The sequence below is a fragment of the Micromys minutus genome (genome assembly GCF_963924665.1).
Source record: "Micromys minutus genome assembly, chromosome: X".
Classification (NCBI taxonomy): Eukaryota; Metazoa; Chordata; class Mammalia; order Rodentia; family Muridae; genus Micromys; species Micromys minutus.
Genome location: NC_137970.1, coordinates 18468880 through 18477615, shown reverse-complemented (window position 1 = coordinate 18477615; position 8736 = coordinate 18468880). Strand labels below are relative to the sequence as shown.

The window sequence follows — 8736 nt, the reverse complement described above, 5'->3', positions numbered from 1 at the left end:
TACTCACTTGTAAGTGGATTTTACCCCCAAAGCTCAGAATACCCATGATATAACCCACAAACCATATGCAGCTTAAGAAGAAGGAAGACCAAAGTATAGATGCTTCAGTCCTACTGTACTGGCTGGTTTTGTGTCAACTTGACACAAGCTGGAGCTATCACAGAGAAAGGAGCCTCTCTTGAGGAAATGCCTCCATGAGATCCAGCTGTAAGGCATTTTCTCAACTAGTGATCAAGGGGGCAGGGCCCAGTCCATTGTGGGTGGTGCCATCCCTGGGCTGGTAGACCTGGGTTCTTTAAGAAAGCAGGCTGAGCAAGCCAGGGGAAGCAAGCCAGTAAGTAACATCCCTTCATGGCCTCTGCATCAGCTCCTGCTTCCTGACCTGCTTGAGTTCTAGTCCTGACTTCCTCTGGTGATGAACAGCAATGAGGAAGTGTAAGCTGAATAAACCCCTTTCCTCCCAACTTGCTTCTTTGTCATGTTTTGTGCAGGAATAGAAACCCTGACTAAGACACCTACATAGAACAAGGAACAAAATAAGCACAAGAGGTAGAGGTTGGGAAGGACCTGAGAGGGAGAGAGGAGGGGGAGAGAAAAGCGAGGGGGAGGGAGACAGGATCAGGTATGGGAAGTGACAGGAGAGAAGTCCAGATGGTCAGGAAATTGAATAGAAACATGTAGCAGTGGGGGATGGGGTACTAAGGGGAGCCACTAGAAAATCCCAGACTCCAGGGAAGCCAGAGGCTCCCAGGAGCCAATGGCAATGACTTTAGCCAATATACCTGTGTAGAGATTTTGGGGTTGCTTGGCGAAAATATGTTTTGGTTTTTGGTTTTTGGTTTTTTTTTTTTTTTTTTTTTTTTTTTTTTTTGATGGTGGGGTGGTATGGTGGGGTGGTGGTGGTGGTACTTGGCAAGAATTTGACACTGGGCCAGGACAAGGAAGTAGGGCTATTCCAGGCAGGAATTTGACATTGGGCCAGGACAAGGAAGTAAGCTTAGGCAGGAATCTGATTTTAGGCTAAAACAAAGAAGTAGGCTTCGGGCAAGAGAATGACTTTGCCTAGGACAGGGAAGTAGGCTCGGATAATCCTGTCGTCTTTACAGGCCTTAGAAACAGTGATTATGGAATTTTGTTTATGGCCTCGATTGTTCCCAGACTATTTGTGTTCACTGTCCTGCTTGTCCCCCTAACCTAGAGCTGATCTTATTATTACCTGCATGTAATTAAAATGGTATAAAAGCAGACTGGAAGAATTAAACCCTCCTTTCAGCCTCAGAACTGGCTGGGGGTCATGCTGCAGTTTTGTCTAAACTTTCTTTTTTAATCCTTGCTCCACTGCTGGAGAACCCTGTTGACTGACTGAGGTGCTTGGTCAAATACCCAACAAAGGGAAGATACAATCTGTAGAGATCGCCTCCAGAAGATAGGCACAGCCGCCAGTTGAGTGATGGGCCCACTCACGAATCCCAAAAGTTTTAACCCAGAAATGTTCCCATCCAAAGGAAAGACAGGGACAAAAATTTGAACAGAGACTGAAGGAAAGGGCATCCAGAGACCGCCCCACCTAGGGATCCATCCCATCTGCAGACACCAAACCCTCACACTATTGCTGATGCCAAGAAGCATGTGCAGACAGAAGCCTGGCATGGCTGTTCCCTGAGAGGTTCTATTAGCACCTAACCAATACAGATGCAGATACTCACAGCCAACTATGGGACTGAGCCTGGGGCCCCAATGGAAGAGCTAGGGGAAGGACTGAAGGGGCTGAAGGGCATTTCAACCTCATAAGAAGAACAATATCAACTAACTGGACCACCCAGAGCTCCCAGGACTAAACCACCAACCAAAGAGTCTACATGGAGAGAGCCAGGACTCCAGCTACATATGTAGTGGAGGATGGCCTTATCTGACATCAATGGGAGGGGAGGGAAACTTGATGCCCCAGCATAGGAGGATGCTAGAGGGGTATAGGAAGTAGGTGAATGGGTGAAGGAGCACCCTCATAGAGGCAAATGGAATAGGTGAGAGAGGGTGGAATGGAGTGTGTGTGTGGGTAACCGGGAAGGGGGATATCATTTGAAATGTAAACAAATAAATTGATTAATAAAAAAGCAAGAAAGAGGAGGCTGGAGAGATGGCTCAGTGGTTAAGAGCACTGACTGTTCTTCCAGAGGTCCTGAGTTCAAATCTCAGCCACCACATTGTGGCTCACAACCATTTGTAATAGGATCTGATGACCACTTCCAGTGTGTCTGAAGACAGCTACAGTGTACTTATATATAATGAATAAATAAATCTTTAAAGGCTGGAGAGATGGCTCAGTGGTTAAGAGCACTGACTGCTCTTCCAGAGGTCCTGAGTTCAAATCCCAACTACTACATGGTGGCTCACAACCATCTGTAATGGTATGGGATGCCTTCTTCTGGTGTGTCTGAAGACAGCTACAGTGTATTTATATATAATAGATAAATACATCTTTAAAAAAATAGACACACACCCACAGAAAAACAAAACCTACAAAACACAAAATCAGAAACTGTAATATACAAGTAAAAGGACAGTAAGACCAAAGAAAAAATGCACAAAACAAAACAACAGGGGACAAAGAGTCTATGAAAATAACCACTGGGTTCAGTTTTTGTTGGCTATGTACTGCGGTATGTGAAGCCTGCCCATAAATGTGGTTTGTGTCCCCAGTGAGAAAACTGTTTTTTTCTTTCCAAGCAGTTAACTGGAGATACCTTCCGAATTAGGGATGGGGGATTTCTTCTACCTCCTTTCTAAGCACTGGAACCCCATCTGGATTCGTCTACTGCAGGCCTCATGCATGCTGCAGCAGTCTCTGCGAGTTCCTATGTACATCAGTCTTATTGTGTTTAGGTGACATTATTTCCTTCATATTCTCTGTCTCTTCTGGCTCTGGCTCTTACAATCTTTTTTAAAAATATTTATTTATTTATGTATATGAGTACACTGTAGCTGTCTTCAGACACATCAGAAAAGGGCATCAGGTCCCATTACAGATGGTTGTGAGCCACCATGTGGTTGCTGGGAATTGAACTCAGGACCTCTGGAAGAGCAGTCAGTGCTCTTTACCACTGAGCCATCTCTCCAGCCCATCTTACAGTCTTTTTCACTTTCTCTTCTGTGGGATTCTGAAGAGGGTGTTCATGAAGACATTGCATTTAAGATTAAGAATTCCAAAGTCTCTCACTCTCAACACATTGTGGGTCTCTGTGTTGGTTCCCATCTACTGCAAGAGGAAGCTTCTCTAACAGTGCCTGATAGAAGTACTGAGCTACGGTCATTAGGTGTCATTTTATTGCTGTGTGTTCCTTTAGAAGAACAAATGCTTCCTTTCCTAAGTGTTCCTTTCTCTAAATGCTTATAGAGATGAATGTGTTCTCTAAATACTTGTAGTTGAAGCTCATTAACTTTGCTTATCATATATCATAATGATCATAGCAATCACATAATAACACTGGATGATCATATCACAATGCTGGCTCAGCCTGAAACTCTTTGCTGCAGTGCAATCAAGGGCCTGGCTTTACCTGAAAAAGGACAGAACTTCTCAGGCTGCTGAGGACAGTGGTAGGCTGTATCTCCCCTATGGGCTCTTTCTAAATATTTGCAGCTCAATTTTTTTTTTGTTTCAAGCTAAAAATGTGTCCCCTGAGTACTTCAGTTGCATCACATCAATTTTTGATAAGCTATTTTTAAAGATTCATTTTAGAATGTTTTCCAATTCCCCTTTGTTTGTTCTTTTCCTTTGACACATTTCCACAAAATAGAGTGTATAAGCTTACACAAATTTATGGATGTCATATGTTTCTTTCTCTTACTAATTTCTAATTTTGCTTTGCATTCTTTCATTTTTTCCCCTTTTGTGGTCTGAGGATGAAACTCCAGGACCCCAGTATGCTAGGCAAGATAGACAGAAACACAATCAGCCCTCAGTCCTTAAAAACCTACTAAACTCCCTGGTGTGGAATACTACATGATGTGTCTTGGAGAATGTTGTTGGGAACTTCAGAAAAGTGTATATTCTGTGCTAAGTGTGGTGGTGCATGATTAGTTCTAGGATTTAGTGGTCAGAGTGCAATACCAGTCATGGCCACACAGTGGAAGCTGTAGTTCCTTGAAAAAAAGAACAGCTTCATCTCTATGGAAGGTTCTACAAGACCAAATGACCGAACTTGTGGTTGGGGTGAGTAAAAATGTTACAGGTGAGAGACAAATGGCCTTGAGCTACTTTTAAACCCTTTGAAAATGATTCCTAGCCTTCCCTTGAGTCTGAACTAAAAACCTTTTGGATTATCAAAACCTTTCAAATACATACTTAGCAGTGTTCATCCATGAATCCAAAAGCTAATAATGTCATCAGATAGTATCTGAATCCTAAGCAGAAGTTTCCTCACCCCGTTATATGTAGTCCCTATCAAAAGATTTAGTAAATGCTTTGACATATGACTTTCTTTGTTCTGTAGCTTCTAAAATGTCATTTGACTACTTCCGCAAAAGAAAATATCTTTCTGGACAACCTGAATCCTGGACATGGTCACTCATATTTGACTCGAGAATGAATTGTTGGAGCTGGAGAGATGGCCCAGTGGTTAAAAACACTGCTCTTCCAGAGGTCCTGAGTTCAATTCCCAACAACCACATGGTGGCTCACAACCATCTGTAATGGGATCTGATGCCCTCTTCTGGTGTGTCTGAAGACAGCTACAGTGTACTCACATACATTTAAAACAATCTTTTTAAAAATGAATTCTCTTGTTGCCTCTGAAGTGAGAGCAGTGGTTTTGTGTTGACAATAGTAAGCCTCTGGAAAGGAGGAGGGGGAAGAAAAGGAAGAGAAAGGAAAAGGAGAAGAAGGAGGTCAGTGGTAGCACACACCTTTAATTTCAGAACTTGGGAGGCAGAGACTGGTGAGTTTAAGGCTAACCTGGTCTATAGTGTGGGCTTCAGGACAGCCAGGGCCAGAGAGACTGTGTCAAAAAGAAAGGAAGGAAGAAAGAAAGAAAGAAAGAAAGAAAGGAAGGAAGGAAGGAAGGAAGGAAGGAAGGAAGAAAGAAAGAAAGAAAGAAAGAAAGAAAGAAAGAAAGAAAGAAAGAAAAAAGGAGAAAGAAAGAAAGAAAGAAAGAAAGAAAGAAAGAAAGAAAAAGAAAGAAAGAGTCTGTCCACGGGTGCCATCATGGCGGACGCAGCCAGTTAGGTGCTCCTGGGCTCTGGTCTCACCATCCTGTCCCAGCCGCTCATGTACGTGAAAGTACTCATCCAGGTGGGGTATGAGCCTCTTCCTCCAACAATAGGACGAAATATTTTTCGGCGACAAGTATGTCAGCTTCCTGGCCTCTTTTGCTATGCTCAGCACATTGCAAGCGTCGATGGCAGGCGTGGGTTGTTCACAGGCTTAACTCCAAGACTGTGTTCAGGAGTCCTTGGAACTGTGGTCCATGGTAAAGTTTTACAGCATTACCAGGAGTCCGAGAAACCAGAGGAGTTAGGATCTATAAATGTACAAAAAGAAGGTTCATCCTTCTTTGACCAAGTTATCAAAGAGACAACTCGAGAGATGGTTGCTCCGTCTGCTGCTACCCTCATCACACATCCCTTCCACGTGATCACTCTGAGGTCCATGGTACAGTTTATTGGCAGAGAGTCTAAGTACTGCAGACTGTGTGACTCCATAGTAACCATCAACCGGGTAGAAGGCATCGTAGGATTTTTTTGTGGGTCTCATTCCTCGCCTCCTAGGTGACATCATTTCTTTGTGGCTGTGTAACTCACTGGCTTATCTCATCAATACCTATGCACTGGACAGTGGGGCCTCTACCATGAATGAAATGAAAAGCTATTCTCAAGCTGTCACAGGTTTCTTTGCCAGTATGTTTACATATCCCTCTGTGCTTGTATCTAATCTTATGGCTGTCAACAACTGTGGGCTTACTGATGGATCTCCTCCTTACTCCCCAATATACACTTCTTGGATAGATTGCTGGTGCATGCTACAAAAATCGGGTAATATGAGCCGAGGAAACAGCTTGTTTTTCTGGAAGGTTCCTTCGGGGAAGACTTGCTGTTGTGACCTGAGAATGTTAATTTGAAGATGTGGGGCAGGGTCAGTGACATTTCTATAGTCCCAATGCACAGAATTATGGGAGAGAATGTTGATTTCTATACAGTGTGGCACGCTTTTTTAATAATCATTTAATCTTGGGAAAACAGAGGAAAAAAAGAAAGGAAGGAAGGAAGAAAAAAAGAAAGAAAGACAGACAGACAGACTCATTGAGTACAGCCAGCTACCACAAGCCTAAGATTTGACCTACGTTCATTGTGGAACTCATTTTGGTGAAAGGAGAGAAAACATACACTCGTGTGTATAGATAAGTGGAAAACACATTTACTTTTGTGTAGTGCTGTTAAAACGTGCATTCTATTCTAGTTCTCTGACTCAGAGCAGCTGTCTTGCCTAGGTCTTTCACCTCTGAAAACAAATGCCTGCTTCAAGTTCTTCTCCACAGGCTATGGTGAGGAGTACCTCTAAGCTACTGAATCCACTGAACTCACCAGAGATGGCGACAAATGAGACAAATGACAGCTTGGCAGTCCCACATCCCTTGACCTCATTGTCTGTAGCCAAAGCTTCCAAACCAGAGCCATTTCGATGGACAGCATAAGGCAGCCAAATCCAACGGGGGCTGGAACATCAGCAGTTGGAATGGATGACTCTGGAACTGGAATTGGGTCTGTATTTTGAGAGCTTCATCTTTGGCTGTGTTTCTCTAACACAACAGCTGCTCTGTTACTGTATGGGTCTTAATTGGGTTTGTTTTCACTGACACTTAAAGAATTGAAAAGGAGGGGGGGAATATCAACTTCGACAGGTAACAGCCGGGAAATCTCAAACGCAGAAGATCAAAGATGCTTAGTGAAGCAAAGCTTTTGTGAGAGGCGAGGAAACAAGCATACAGTAAATACACAGAGCAAATCCAGATGGGGAAACAGAAGTCTGGCTTCTCCTTGATGGCTTGTTGATGCTGTAGCTGTTGAAGTCTCTGAAGAGTTTTCCTCCTCTAATTTAGAGTTGGTCATTTTGAAGAAAGACAAGATGGCTTATTGGCCCACAACTTTTGAGCAACATATGAAGATGAAGAAGCAAGCTTCTGTCTCAGAAATTCATCATCTTTATTACCTTCTCATGGAATCTCTTCCTACTTGTCTGCCTATCAGAAATCTGTCTAACTCCTAGTCACTCAATTTACTTTGATTCTGGGCTTTGCCCTCAGAAGCTATGGTACCTTCTTTTTGCCTTTTGGTACCCTTTCTCATTCTCTTTGCCTTGCAAAACAAAAGCAGCCATCTCCTCTTCTACTTCTCTGAGTACAACCTTGCATGTCTCCTCTGTCCTGCATGTGCAGATGAACCAGCCTGCCTCCATCTTAAACTTAAAAGCCATCTTATAGTAGAGACAAACTAGGTTCACTCCTGTTAATGATTAAACCTCTGTTTCTCCAGGATTGGGCTATGCCCCCACTTGTAACCACAACTAGAAATGGTTCTCTACTGCCTGTTCCAGGAATGGTTAATCATGCCTTTGCTTCGAAAGTCCTTTATAACCATATTGTAACCCTACCTTTGTTTCCAAAGCATTTTTCTGAGTACCTGTTTTTCTGGGTGCCTGTTATTATGATTACCTTATGACCACCTTGCAACCATGTCTTTGGTCCAAGAGGTTGTTCTGACTAACTTGTCATACTTATGAATGTTATGCTCCTGTAACCCCTCATATTTCCCCCATTTGGAAACTCCCTACTCCTGAACTATAAGCACCTTATTTTTCTCACATCTAATGCTGACCTCTTGAACCTCACTTTAGGGACAGGCAGACCTATATACAGGAATTTTAAAACCTGCTTTCATTAATTGCTTGCTTTATATAATTTGGCTATGATGATTTGGGTCAGTGGTCATTCTCCTCCCAACTGAGGAATTAATAGTTTTCCTTTACCTGTACCTCCCCAGGAAGTCTGGGGAAAGTAGATGTTTCAGGGTGTGAAAGAGAAGACAAATACTGTATTAATGACAAAAATGTGTATTCTATTGCTGTTGACTGTAATGTTGTTCTATATAACTGTTATGATGCTGTTTAAAATGTATTTTTAAATCTTCTTTATCTTCCTCCTCCTTCTTATTTGTCTTTTGAAACAGGGTTTTGTAGGAGTAACTGTCCTGGCTATCCTAGAACTCATTGAAGACCATGCTGGCCTTAAACTCACAGAGATCCTCCTGCCTCTGCCTTCTGAGTGCTGGGATCAAAGGCATGTTCCACCACTGCCCATCTGAAATGTAGTTTTAATTTTTGCAGAAGTCGGTTCTCTAGTTCCCTCCTGTGGGGCTCAGGGACTGAACTCAGTTCTTCAGGCTTGGCGGCAATTGCTTTTATCTGCTGACCCTCGCAAATGTGGGTTCCCTCGCCCCCCTCTATTCTTTCCTCCTTTCTCCTTTATTTCAGCTATACTTCCTAAGTACTCTGCTCCAGGTTCTCCTTTAATTATTAGGGTTTACTGTGGTAAGTGATAGCATCTTCCACTGACAGCATTTTCCACTGTTCTGGTCTTGCCTGATCATCTGAAAGCTGCGTTCTGAGAATCGGCTTTTGGCTCCTTTTGCCTGGCGAGGTCGGCTGTGCGATTGGACTTCCTGGGAGCCACGTGAGCCAAACGG

General features: G+C 43.1%; 1 pseudogene across 1 annotated transcript; it reads left to right on the top strand.

Moving 5' to 3' along the window:
- Positions 1-5203: 5203 nt before the first annotated feature.
- On the top strand, positions 5204-6194 carry LOC308414486 (mitochondrial carrier homolog 2-like; annotated as a pseudogene). Its single transcript has one exon. The product of its transcript is annotated as a mitochondrial carrier homolog 2-like (transcript).
- The last annotated feature ends 2542 nt before the right edge of the window (positions 6195-8736 follow it).